The sequence below is a fragment of the Neovison vison genome, chromosome 2 (assembly GCF_020171115.1).
Source record: "Neovison vison isolate M4711 chromosome 2, ASM_NN_V1, whole genome shotgun sequence".
Taxonomy (NCBI): Eukaryota; Metazoa; Chordata; class Mammalia; order Carnivora; family Mustelidae; genus Neogale; species Neogale vison.
The window spans coordinates 148,546,383-148,560,978 of NC_058092.1; positions in this window are offsets into that span (position 1 = coordinate 148,546,383).

A 14,596-nucleotide genomic window follows, 5' to 3' on the forward strand; every position below is an offset into this window, starting at 1 on the left:
ATACCCCAAACATTTTTTAAACTTCATGAAAACCGCCAACCCACCCTCTCAGAGACCTTAGTACAAAAAAAAAAGTCTTGACAGATTCAGTTGCCTTGTGCGAACGTATACAATGTTGCTGTAGTCGTCACAGTTTCAAGATCTGCCCCACGCAGATTCTTACCCTCTATTGAGAGGAGCTCTGATACATTCTTTACGAAAAGATTTGAAAGAAGCTTTGAAAAATCAAAGTAATTAGCAGTTGAAAAGCAGGCCTCGGCCAGGAGGTGAGTACCATACTGGGATTCCCGCCCCGCCCCCCACCCCTTCACCCAACATATGGGTTGTTGTTGTTTATTTTCCACCTCCGATTTTTGAGTTTTGCTTCTGCCTTTGTGTTCCGTCCCAGCCTCATCGTAGCTGAAGGGTCTAGAGGTAGATACTGCTCAAGTGGGATCCGTCAGACTGTCCTGAGAACTTGAAGTTAGCAGTGCCGGAGTCACTACCACTGGATGGTTAATGGCACTTTTCACTCCATGACCCCCACCCCATGACCCCCACCGTTGATGTCCCCACAGTGGCCCTGACTTCTCCCTTCCCCAACTTTACCTTTTGTTCCTTGAGTTACCTCCAGAAACTTTCTAATGCATTTCACTTTTGTTTAAGCTGTCCCAGTTAGTTTCAGATGGGTTGCAACCAAAAAGAATTTTAACAAATACATTAGTAATCTGGAGGGATTGACGAGCTGCAGTTACGTGAAACACAGAACACAATGTGTTTCAGCTGGCCTTGGCCTCATAATTAACCACCCCAAATCTTGGTGGCTTAAAACAATTAAGATTTATTATTTCTCCTAATTCTGGGGGGTCACCAGGCAATTCCTCTGCTGGTTTCACTTGGCTGGTTTAGAGTCACTTACACAATAGCATTCAGCTAGAGGGAGAGCCATCCTGGAAGGCTCCAGAGGGCCTCACATGCCTTCCTGGTCATGGACTGCCTTGGTGGCCCCACTATGGCCTCATCCTCCAGGGGGCTAGACTGGCTTTTTCACCTGGTCCTCTTTTGAAAGGGTAATGACAGAAGCTGGGGGGCCTGGGAAGGTCATAAGCATCTTTTGTGGTACATACTAAGATTCAAACCACAAGGCCAGCCGGATTCAGAGAGGGAGAGAGAGATGAACTCCACTGCACATGTAAGGAACGGCTGCACTTACCTTGCAAAGAGGCGTGAGTTCTGGAGGGAGAAATTTGTGATCAAACTTTACAGTCACACATCTATACACACACACACACACACACACACACACACAATGTATAACGTAGTATACCATTTTTTGTAGAACTAAAAATAGAATAAAGAACAATTTATTTGTTTACTGTTTTGCCCAATTAAGGGTATTACTTTCATTCTAATTCTTTAAAGTGTTATTATTCATCAGGGCTCGTCTACTTGGAGATAAAAAAAAACCAATTCAACTAGCTTAAACAGAAAGAATATTTAAAGGTGACAGGGTGTCTCAGTAGGTGAACCATCTGCCTTCAGCTGTGTCTGCCTTCAGCTCGGGTCATGATCCTGGGGTCCTGGGATCAAGAGCTTTTCCCTGGGCGTCTGCCACTCCCCCTGCTTGTGCTCCCTCTCCCTCCTGCCATCAAATAAATAAATAAGTCTTTAAAAGAAAGAAAGAGAGAGAGAGAAAGAGAAGGGAAGGATATTTAGTGACTCTAGCAGAGCTAAATCCAGTGACCCAGTCAATGTCATTGGAATTCTATTTCTTTTTGTCTTTGAGCTCAGCTTTCCTAGTGGGGCTGGCTCCTGTGTCTCCCCCTGTAAATGGACATCTCCTATATAGCTGAGGAAGTACCCTTGTGGCCCCAAGCTTATGATGTCTTAGCAGAGGACCAGCAGCAAGAGAGAACTTCTTGGTATTCCAATTAGAGAAAGATTCTTTAGTCACAGGCTGAGCTGTTGCTAGGTGTAAGAAGTGATACGATTGGCCAAGCCTGGGTTACCGAGCCCAGCCCTGTAGATGGCGATAGGGTGGCAGGCTGAGAGTGACAGCCCCACGATAAGCCCAGGAGGAGCAGTAGGCAGACAAAACTGCATGTGCTCCTGGGTGTGTTTGTCTTTGTGTCTCAGAACAGGACAAGACAAGAGCGTTCTAATTTGACAGCACCTGCGAGGCGGCAGCGTGGGGGGCGGGGGGAAGCTGGGAGGTAGTTGATCGTAAGTAAGGTACAGCTGTTAGGAAATTGACTACAATCATAAGCAGTATCTATCAGATTGTATTTCTCCATCGGGGAGGCTAACATTCCCTCTAAAGAACCCTCTGTTCATATAGCACTGAGGGTTGCTGGGGAAGGGGGAGACAGAATGTCCATTAGTTCTGCAGGTGGAATTGGGACCACGGAGCAGAGATGACAAGATATAACTGTGGCAAATGTCGTGGACTTGGAGCTGGTTTCTTACGCAAGAGGGAAATCTTAGAAACGGCCTGAGAAGCTCACAGAAGAAACAGGGGAGTGGAATGTGAGTGGCATTGAGGAGAAACCCCGAGGCAGGCTACAGGCTCCTGGACAGACAGGAGAGGGAAGATCTGCCCCTCGACTTTGGGAGAGGGGAGGTTTCTGTGAGAGGCAGCCCTGGAAGAGCCTCTCCTCCTGGGGAACTGGGGAAGCCAATAGAAAGGAATACGGAACTCCTGGAAGATTATAGGAAAATAATCGGTATTTGCCATATCGGCATACAGATTCCATATGAGACCTGCAGCTGACTATCCAGCATCCATGGAGTGGGATCCTCACACAAGGGGAGGGCTTCAGGCTGTCCTCCACCTTCAGTGGAGCACCCCGAATTCTCTGAGCTCCCTGCTTCCCAGAGCCCTGCCACCCAAAGCCTCAGGCGTTATGACCCTCAGGGTGCCACCCACTCCTGTGTCAATAACCTTGTCCTGAGTCAGGGGAGGCTGTCTTCCTTTTTTTTTTTTTTTTTTTTTTTAAAGATTTTTATTTATTTGAGAGAGAGAGACAGTGAGAGAGAGCACGAGCAAGGAGAAGGTCAGAGAGCGAAGCAGACTCCCTATGGAGCTGGGAGCCTGATGCGGGACTCGATCCCGGGACTCCAGGATCACGCCCTGAGCCGAAGGCAGTTGTCCAACCAACTGAGCCACCCAGGCGGGAGGCTGTCTTCCTAAGGCTTCCTCCATCTCACTCTTCCTTTCTTCTGGAATGTTCTTCCCATGTTGTATGCTCTCCTCTCAACTCTCCTGATCTCCCGTCTGCCCCCTCTCCAAACACAAATGTAAGTACTCAGATGTCCCCCATCCACTCTGCCATCTTTCTAACTCCATCTCCCAGGGGAGAAGCTACGTGTGCTCGAGATTTTCCCCAGCCTCCCTTGCAGCCAGAGTGCAACTGTGAGGCCCTAAACTCTGATCATCAGACCCTGCTGGCCCCAGGCGCAGCATCAGGGTTTACTGTTGCAAAGAAGCAAGGACCAGGAGGCTCTCTCTTTGGCCGAAATGCTGAGTTCAAGTCTGAGTTCCTGGGGCAGGCAGTGGCCGTGGTTCTCAGAGAGAGGCTGGCATCCAGAGCTCAAGGTGTCTGAGACACCAGCCGCATACCTCGCTCTCCTGGGCAGAGTGGCAGTCTTTGTGGTGGTTCCTCCTCACAGAGCTCCAAGCCTGTTTTTACAGCCCTTCTACAGATTCTGGAAGCCACCCAGGCAAGTTTTAAATAGGTGCGTTTTCTTCTAAAATTAGCAGAGCTGATTTCTCTGATGAACAGTTAAGCACTTTGTTTAATAACACTGGACAGTCAGGACTCCTTCCTCTTTTCTGCGAGGGTTCCCAGATGCCTCGGCAGCTTCCAATTCCTCCTTGTCCTTGTTCGAACTAAGGATTCCCCATTCTTCCCTTGCCTCTCTCATCCAGCTGTCTCTGAACAAGGGTTCCCATAGCAGTGATGACCATTCTCGGGCATTGACGCCCCCACGTCCTGCCCCTCTCTGCAGGGCCAGACCACCTTATCACCCACTCTCTCCCTGTGCATAGCTCCACTGTGTGCTTCGTGTTCAGATCTGCCATCTTGCCCCCCCCCCCACCAAGGCCTCCTAAATTCCCAGTTCCTGCTGACAGCATTTTTATTCTCCCACTCGCAGAGTCAAAATGTCAGAGTCATCTTCGAGACTGCAAATCACCTGCTGGGGTGACCTGTCGATCACACCGTGGCTCATGTGTCCGTCCTCTCCTCATCGTATCATCCCAGTTGGGGGCACACTCACAAGCCAAAGCCCCCTTCGGGGCCCCGCAGAGAGCAAGGACCTGAGCAAATAAGGAGCTACACACGGGGGAGGCCTAGCTGAGTTTCTCTACCCACAGGGCCTGCTCCAGTCCTCAGCTGAAGGGGAAGCCAGGCCTGTCCCCTGGGAAGGAGCTGTCAGAGCTTCAGACTAATCTAGATTCTAAATAAGAGCACAGAAAAATAACATGTAAACAAAATCATCAAGCAGAGCTCAGGACTGTTGAACCGCCTTCTCTCCCTCCTTGTTTGCAATGAACATAGTCAGGAATTATCATCTACAAAGCTATGGGCAGAAAGTTCCTTCCATAGGAACAAGATCTAGACCAAGCCTTTGTTGGACTGGATTATTCCTGGTAGTCATAACCTTATTTCTCAAGGCTGTACCAGGCATAGGCAAAACGAAAGTATGCAAAAAAAAAAAAAAATATATTGAGCTTGAATGCTTTCCTACCAAGAAGCCTGAGAAAATACCGCCAACTAGATGGCCTGGAGCCCTGTTCACAAGGAGAAGATGGCTGTGCGGAGAAAACCAGCCGTATACACAGTGTCTGCATATCTGCGCAGACGTTGGTTACTCAGACTCCTCCCTATCTGGGGCTTCAGGAGTCCCACAAGGGAAACCACCCGAAGTCCTTCACAAAGAGAGAACAGGCAAAGAAAGGTTTTGTGCCAGGATCCACTGATCACAGACCCTGAGCTTCACCACTTATTTGAGCTCCTCTGAGAGGTGTGGACGCCTGGGGCTGGCTCTCAGGCGGGGACCCCTATCTTAGTCTACTCAGGCTGCTGTAATGAAGTCCCATAGGCTTTGTAGCTTATGAACAACAGAAACATATTTCTCTCAGTTCTGGAGGCCGGACATCTGCGATCAAGTTGCCAGCACAGTTGGGTTCTGGTGAGAGTCCTGTCTTCCTTGCTCATGGATGGTGTCTTCTATGTCTTCTCATGGCAGGAAAGGGGGCGAGGGAGCTCTCGGGGGCCTCTTTTCTAAGGGCACTAATCCCATTCAGGACGGGTCTACCCTCATGGCTGAATCACCTCCCAGAGGCCCCAACTCCTAACACCAGCTGATGGGGCATGGGAGGGGTTGGTTTCAACAGATAAATTTGGGGTTGGGGGACACAAACATTCAGACTGTAAAACCCCTGTGCCCTCCTCCCTTCCTCCACCACGGCTACATTTTACCTCCTGTTCGCCTTCATTCCCTAAACAGCCATACAGGCTCTTCCTGCTTCCTTCTCCCTCCTTCTCCCCACCTCCTTCTCTCTCTCTCCTTGACTTCTAGCACTGGGCCTCTGAGTCTGTTCAGAATGATCCCCTTTCCCTGATCCTCCTCCTCTTGGCCCTGTCTAACAAAGAAGCAAAAATATCTCCAATTGCCTTGACTACTAGATAATAAGCCATCACACCCAGAAGCACTGTGATTACCATGGTAATTTGTCAGACCTTACAATTCCGGGTACAGTCTCCGCTGCCTGAATCGGTAACGCCTGCTTTGAAAGAGCGCCCAGACTGCCACTCGTGCTGTCTTGCTCTCTGGTGTTGCATGCTGAGCCCCAGGTGGTCTATTTGTGTGTGTTTCGGAAGACATTCTTGGCCCTGTTTGCATACACTATCAGCCCACCCCCGTGCAGATCAGGACACGCATCTTTTTTTCTGGGGCTTCATAATTTTCATGGAAGGATGGGCATTCTACACTCCACTTGGTAAAACTCATAGAATGTCTATACTCCAGGTCTTTCTCCCAGAGAACAGCACCCCCCACTTTAGGAGGCTTGGGAGCAAGAACATAGTTTTCAGGGAGGACTGCCCAATGGATATGCACACACTCCGTTGCTCTAGGCAATTCTTTTTTTTTTTTTCCCCCATCTGAATCTTTTCTTTGCATTCTAGCCAATCCATTAGAAAAGTGTTCTTCAAGAGCATTGCGGGAGCCTCCCAGAATGGTTTTCTCCTGAGTTGCTTTTGGTGTTAGGGGATTGGCCTCGCTGGGGGCCTCTACAAGAAACAGCCAGATACTCTCTATGAAAGCCACGCGAGGCAGTTGCAATGATCTGCCTGCCCCATCACTCCTTTCCCTAAGAAATTTGTCTTAGTCCTGGCTTGACAAATTGACTTTTTTTTTTAACTTTCTGGAAAATTCTGTGGTTTTTCTTTGCTTTGACAGCTGCCTAGAGCCAAATTCGTGGTTCACTCGCATCCACTAGCCGACCACGACTTTGTTCTGTTGCATGTTCTTCTTCTTACTCTGATTGTCTCTCTCACTGGTCTTATTCTCTTGTAGGATGTGTATTTTCGATGCTTACTAAAATCCTTCCTTAATCTGCTACTTCTTTATTGTTTGAAAATTATTACTCACCCTTCAGAATTGAAGTAAAATGTAAACTTTCTTAATTCAATGAGATTGACAGGAGTATGTGATATAAATACCCAGATCTCACATAGGAAGGCAAGATTATTAAAGACCTTAATTGGAAATCAATAGCTAGGTATACTTAAGTCCTTTTTAAGTTGAGGTGGGTATAACAGCCCACAAGTAGATGGGTCAAAATAAAAAATGAAATGAATAGCTTGTGTTTCCATTCTTTGCACAGTAGTTGCTATCATTTCAAGGTGTTTGAGTGAGGGGAGAGCAGCGAGGGCTAAGACAGTCTGACAGACTTGCCGTATGCACAGCCACGCCTGCCACCCACGCACCGGTCTCCAGCAGTAGACGTCATAGTGCAATTGGGCTGGTGTAATCAGCGTCCTTTTCCAATGCAACATTTGGAATACTCAGCTTTGTTGTCAGACAAGAGAAGTGATTTTGGAAATCTTTTCACAGTGGGCGGGCAACATCAGGAACCCCACCCTCCTAGACCTTGACATCCATCACTGAATTCCAGTGAAATTCAGTTTCAGGCAATCACCAAGAGCTGGCTGCGTGTCCGGCTCCATGCTCAGGGGTAGGAAAGCTGAAAGACCCGGGTCCAGCTATGTGGCCAGCTGTGCTGAGGGCAGAAAATATAAAAGATTCAATTCATTTCTGAACTCTGAAGGACTCAAGTCTCAATCTCCAGGCTCACTAACATTCACTGGTTCCCAACTGATGGTGGGGGGCTGGAGGGCAGGTCACCTACTCTTTTGGGAATATGACAAAAGCCACAGACACTTTCACCAGAAAAAAGAAAGAAAGAAAGAAAGAAAGAAAGAAAGAAAGAAAGAAAGAAAGAAAAAAAGAAAGAGATGTCTTCCTGTCATCCTCTCCCCATGCTGGCTTTGGATCCCAGGAAAAGAACCCTTATCTTTTATTCATGAGACTATATGATATGTAACAGAGCTAGCATCAAATGCCTACTAATATCAGGAACTTTTCTCATGTTATCTCAATGAATTCTCAAAACAACTCTGTGACATAGACTTTTAAAATAAAGGATGAATCTGAGGTTTAGCCCTAATAAGTACCCGAACCAAGATTCCTCAGCTGGTAAGTAGCGGAGACAGAAATGGAACCAAACTATGGCCAACTCCATTCATGTTGCTAGAAGGGGAGATTAGGACAAAAGGAATTTGTGGGGCACCTGGGTGGCTCAGTTGGTTAAGTGTCTGCCTTCAACTCAGGTCACAATCCCAGGGTCCTGGGATCAAGTCCTGTGTCGGGTTCCTTGATCAGAGGGGAACTGCTTCTCCCCCTGCCTCCTGCTTTCTCTCTCTCTCTGACAAATAAATAAATAAAATCTTAAAAAAAAAAAAAAAAGACAAAAGGAATCTGGCTGAGGAGTAGTGGCCAAGTACCCTGAGGCAGAGAATAAAGAGAGTGGAGACAATGTGGTGTGGGGTAAGGATAGTAAGCACGGGGCGGGGGGGGGGGGGGGTGGGGGGGGTGGGGGGGCGCAGGTTGACTGAGTGTGAGTCTTTGCCACTAGGTGAGCTTGGTCAAGTCATTTAACTTCTTTGTGCTTCAGCGTCCCTAGGTATAAAATAGACATAATGACAGCTCTCGTGAGGACTGGATAAAATTATAGTTCATGAAGTAATAGAACTGTATATTTGTTCAATAAGCAATCAACAGAGGGTAGTTCTTTTTATGAGAAAGCAGCAGCATAGGATGACCTTGTGCCTTTGAGCAAGAGTCAGAGGAAGGTGCTCATTTCAGAAGTCTAACCGAGGGGCACCTGGGTGGTGGTGATCTCAGGGTTATGAGATGGAGCCCAGCACTGGGCTCTGCACTTAGCTCCATATCTGCTCGAGTTTCTCTCTCCCTCTCCCTCTCCCTCTCCCTCAGCTCATACTTCCTCTCTCTCTCAAATAAATAAATAAATCTTAAAATAAAACAGAAGTCTAACTGAGAACCAGCTTCACCATCATGCAGGACCCTTTGGTGAGAGCTTAAATCAGTTGTTTATAAAGATTTTATTTATTTGACAGACAAAGATCACAAGTAGGCAGAGAGGCAGGCAGAGAGAGAGGTGGGGAAGCAGACTCCCCACTGAGCAGAAAGCCCAATATGGGGCTTGATCCCAGGACCCTGAGATCATGACCCGAGCCAAAGACAGAGGATTAACCCACCGAGCCACCCAGGTGCCCCTTAAATCAATTTTTGACACATGTTCTTTCTACATATTTAAGAGAGAAATGTTGCCCACATTGAGGGGATGATACTGTATTGGTCAGCTCGGGTTACTATAACTGTATACCAAAGACTAGGGGCTACCATAACAGAAATTTGTTTCTCCCAGGTCTGGAGACTTAAGTCCAGCATGATCATTTGCTGGTGAGAGCCCTCTTCCCGGCTTGGAGACAGCTGCCTTCTCGCTGTGTCCTCGCCTGATGGAGAGAACTCTGCGTCTTCTTATGAGGGCACCAGTCCTGTCATATCTGGGCCTCACCCTTAGGACCTCGTTTAACCTTTATCACCTCCTCATAGGCCCTATCTGCAAGTACAATCATACTGGGGGTTAGGGCTTCAACATCCAAATTTGGAGGGAACGCAGTTCAGTTCATAACATATACTTTGACGGTCCTGGAGATCCATGGTGACGTCAAAGTGCACTCAACTTTCAGAGCCAATTAAACGTTGTTGCCTGAATGACTCAGGAGTGTCAGAGAGTTGCTCATCTTCTGAGTCTGGAGAGGAGAGGGTGGGTACATGAAAAAGAGTTGAGTGAGCATGACAAATTAACAACAGGTTTGGAGGCTACTGACACTGTCCCACATCTCCTTATGCCTTCTTTTCAGAACCCTGGGAACTGGCAACCATGACAAGGATGGCTGGTCAGAAGCCAGGCTGAACCTTTAGCACTGTGTGGTCAGGGGGAGATAACACCCCCATAACTTCAGCCAGCCCGTGTTGGTGGTGCGTGTAAGCATGTCTGCCAACAGATAAGGCAGCACTCAGACATTGTAGGGTCAAATTTGCCAACAATTAACACAGAGTTTTCCTAGCACCGTAACAGATGTTGAAAATGCACTTGCTTTGGATGTTACAGTTGACTCTGTTTTGTCTCAAATAGAAAACAAGATTTTTTAAAAAATTGGTCTTCATAAACTTATCTACAAGAAAACTTTTCTACATGCATAGTAAGCGTTTTAACCTTGCCCAAAAGGATGTATGGGCTTTGCCCTCAGAACCTTGTAGGTAATCTCCAAGCTCTTAGTATGTCCTCACTGATGAGTGTCTTTGTTTACTTGGGGATCTCAGACCATATCAGAATGTCTAACAATGTGATTTATGGTTGGGGCTTTGAGTCACGCAGTATCATCTCAACTTCCAAAAGATCTGGAGACTGAGGCGAGCTACACAGGCAGTTGACTGGGGCGTCTCCATAGAGTGGAGGTGTAGGTGAACTTCCTTAGTTGGCAGTGTTCCACAGATAACGTCGACATCATTGCTGGGAGGAGTTAACACTGTCCATGACTCCATGGGGACAGGACAACCAGAAGCTCTGCATTTGGAACCCTCCTGGACGACCCTACTGGCTGATTTCAATCTCTATCCTTTTGCCGGTATAAATTGTAACCATCAGCTTTCAGTGAACGCTTCTAAAAAATGATCAAACCTAAGGATGGACCTGAGGAGTCCCAAACTTGCAGTTGGTGTCCAAGGCAAGGGCGGTCTTATGTACTGTGCACCCTAACTTCTCAATACTAGAGATTAGACACAAGTACACTGTGTATCAAAGAAATCTTGATTTTGAAAGTAGAGAAAAAAGTGTTTGAACCTCTGATCATTGCTACAAAGTTGAATTAGAATCTCCGTTGGCAGGAGTAGGTGAGAGTAGGTAAACCAGTCTTTCATGGATCTCCTGAACTTCAGATGCTGCCTACAGACTGGTTATTCCATAATCCTCCAGCCTTGAAAACACGTGTATGAAGTTATTGAGTGAAGGTAAGTAAGTTTCTCAAGATCATATACTTATTGTCCAAATTGGGACCAGAATTTACTCTTGCATTGCACCCATTCACATGGAAACACATACGGATATCATTGGTGTTAACGTCAAGTGGACTTTCCCAGACCACTGTGGCTCATGATTGACAATCAAGATGTTTCAAACATAATTTAGATATACAGGGTGTTAAAATAGCAACGGAAGTACAGCTCAAGGGGGCCTCAGATCCTGAAATCAGTAGCCAACATCATACTTCATTCCTTGCCATGGTGTTGAAATTCACTATTTTATAATAATGCCTCTCTCTGCAGCGGAAGGCTGGTTGGAAACGCTCCTTTAGCTCTTGCCTTTTCCTGTACTGAGCCTTTGTCTTCTTAAAATGGAAAGATGCATACATAATATAGTGGTTCTAGTGTAGGATTCAACTCATTAAGCATTTATTGGAAGCCTGGGAGGCAGAATTTACTGCAAGATAAAGAAGTTTCTTACAAATTAAAATGTGGTTGGACGGAGCTCAGCTGAACACCCGGCTTCTCTACCTACTCCCAGATTTTCCCCAGGTTAGCCCTTTGCCTCTGTGTGAGCCTCAGTTTCCAACCCCCAAAACATGGGAATGATGACAATGCCTACGCCATAGAGTCATCGTAAAGATTAGGTGAGATGCACACTGAAGGCTTCACAAGAACTCCAGAAATGCTAGAAACTTCTTGAAATGTTATGCCTTAAAAAAAAAAAAAAAAATCGGAATCTTTTACTAAAGAAAGTCCGACCAAGGACGTTTAAATAAATGACACAGATAGAAATAGAGTACTTTTTCTTTTTTTAAAAAAAGATTTTTATTTATTCATTTGAGAGAGAAAGAGAGAGAGAACAAGTGGGGAGGTGGGATGGAGGGGCTGAAGGAGAAGTTGGCAGGGAGCTGAAGGACGAGAGCAGGGAGCCCCCTGTGAGACTTGATCCCTGGACCCTGGGATTATGACCTGAGTTAAGACAGACGCTTAACCAACGCAACCACCCAGGTGCCCCAAAATAGAGTTCTTTTAGATGAAGCTAAGGTAACAATCCTCACTCTCCAGAAAAATGGGAATATTTGGTAAGGTTTTTACTTCTTGTTCATCTCAACAGGAGAAGGGGAGTAGTCTCTGAGAGAATTTCCTACCCGGTCAGATCAGCTTCTACAGTAGACTGATTCCAAAATCCCAGTCTCCAAAAACAATAGAGGTCTATTTTTCACCCACACAAAGACGGGGCTGTCCTCCCAGCAGTGAGTCAGAAATCCTCCATCTCTCCACCCTGTGACACAACCAATCCAACACAGAGCTTCCAGATCACAAGGAGAAGGGGAGAAAGGGGGCTAAGTTGGAAAAAGCACCCTCTCTTTTGCTCTTACACGACCTCCGCAGTCACAACTCTTTGATACCACCAATGTAGGTTTTATACATTAAGAAATTCTGAGACGCCAGCTGGGGGGGTCCTACAGTTCAGTTCTGACACCATCTACATGGAGGGAACATCAGATACCATGGGTTAAGGGCTTGATCCCATGAGTCTGCTCCCTACTTCCGAGGCTCATCACAGGTTATCCCTCAATCACCTACAATTTCTGTCCCACTTGACTGCAAATCAGAGATTCCCAGGACCCCTCTCCTTGAATGTGATCATTTGCTGGACACAACGGCCTGCAGAATTCCAGCAACACTTCCTTAGGTTTACTGGTTTATTAAAAAGAATATAGTGAAGGCTATCAGAGAACAGCCAGATGAAAGATATATAAGATGATATCCAAAAGGTTCTGAGTGCAGGATTTTCTGTCCCCGTGGAGTTGGGGTATACCACCCTCCTTCCATATAATGTGTCCATCAACCCAGAAGCTCTCAGAACCCCATATGTCTGGGATTTTTGTAGAGGCTTTTTCATGTTGGCAAGGCTGATTATTATCTCATTCTCCAGCATCTCTCCCATCCTGGAGGATGGTCAGTAGGGCTGAAAATTCCAAGCTTCTAATCACAGCCTGGTCCTTCCGGTGACCAGCCTCCATCCTGAAGCAATCCAGCAGCCCACTCAGAGTCACCTCATTAGAACAACAGACTGTCCTGTCACCCAGGGAATTCTAAGGGATTAAGAGCTCTGTGTCAAAGATCAAGGTCAAAGACCAAATATATTAGAACCAAAGATATTCCCAGTGTTCTTATCACTTAGGAAAATATATGGATTCGAGGAGTTCTGTGACAGGACCCAGGGACAGAGGCCAATATATACACATTCTGTTATTTCACAGGGATGGAAGAGGCATACCTGCTCTTAATGCCTGGGCCGAGAAGTGACACACATCCTTTTTAGATGCAGTCATACGAACTCAGCCAGACTGCGAAGGAAAATGTAGAGGGGTACGTTGGTATTTGCTGAGCGCTGGGTCTGCCGGGGTCAGCCATCCGGACCTGCAGACACAGCCCCTCCACACCGCTGAGCTCACCTGGAGCCCCTCCTGCCGTGGTCCCTTGGGTGAGTTCTGACTTGTCCTTAAGCTCTACTCAAGCCTTCCATCCTCCAGCCCCCTCCCCTCTCTCACAGCAAACCCTGAGCATGCCTCCTCCTGAATGCGTTTGCATTCAGGTGTCACCCGTGGAGTCAGGGTTGTGTCCTCTGGCTGCCAGACCAGGAGGTCTCCGAGCCAGTAACCAGACACATTCGCTCAGCGGAGATGGCCTGAGCCTGTGACGTGTGCTATACCAGAGATCTCGGTGTAAATCACTCTCTTAAGTCACACTGGATTTCAAAATACTGTGGGCCCTTGACCCCACACAGTTGAAAGTCTAAGTATAACTTTTGACTATCTCCAAACTTCACTACTGATAGCCTCTGTTAACCGGAAGCCTTACTGATAACATGAATAATTGATTAACACGTATTTTGTAAGCTCTATGTCCTACGCACTGTATCCTGACAATAGAGCTGGAGAAAAGAAATCGTCCTGAAGAAAACCACAGGGAATATACATTCACAGAAGTGTACTGTATTCGTGGAAAAAATCCGCGTGTGAGTGGACCCATGCCGTCCAAATCATGTCGTTCAAGGACAACTGTATGCTCAGTTCCTTTTCACCAAGAAGTAGAAGCAGAAAGGAAAGAGCAGGAAGGAGGGGGCAGTAAGAAGTTTTGAATTATAGAGCATTGGGGTTTGTTTTTATTTTTTTGTTTTATTTTGTTATATACAGTTAAATTACATATGAATACCTATATAAAACATAGAAATAATAAAAATAATGTGTATTTATATATTATAAATTATGTATATGATTTTATGTATATTTATATAAATAGTAATATATTTTAATTAGTGATGAACTGTACTAAGCTTTCTTTGTTTACTTGTCCGTCTGATTCTAGTTTTATCTCCCAGAATCTGGAATAGCATCAATCAATCTACTCCTTTGATTACCTGAGCGCCCTTCAGCTTGGGAGACAGTCCTGCCCTATCAGAAAGTCATTCATAACATTATAAGTGGCCTGAGGGTCCCCTAATCAAGCCCCCCTCTTGGTGAAGAGGAAACTGAACCTCAGAGGCCAAGTCAGTCCTCCTGTGCCCTAACTAACCTCCCCTCCCATGCCCCCAGCCCTCACCTTCTCTTATCTAAAAATAAGAATGAACATCTTTTCTCCACTGCTCCTTAGTTTTCCCAATTTTTATAACATGTATTTGTTTTTCTACAGTAAAAAACAAAAATACATGTTTTAATTTTTTTTAAGATTTTGCTTATTCATTTGACAAAGAGAGGCACCATTGAGAGAGGGAAAAGAAGCAGGGAGAGTGGGAGAGGGAGAAGCAGGCTTCCCTCAGAGTAGGGAGCCCGACATGGGACTTGATCCCACGACGCTAGAATCATGACCTGAGCCGAAGGCAGATGCTTAACACCTGAGCCACACAGGTGCCCTAAAATACATGTTTTAA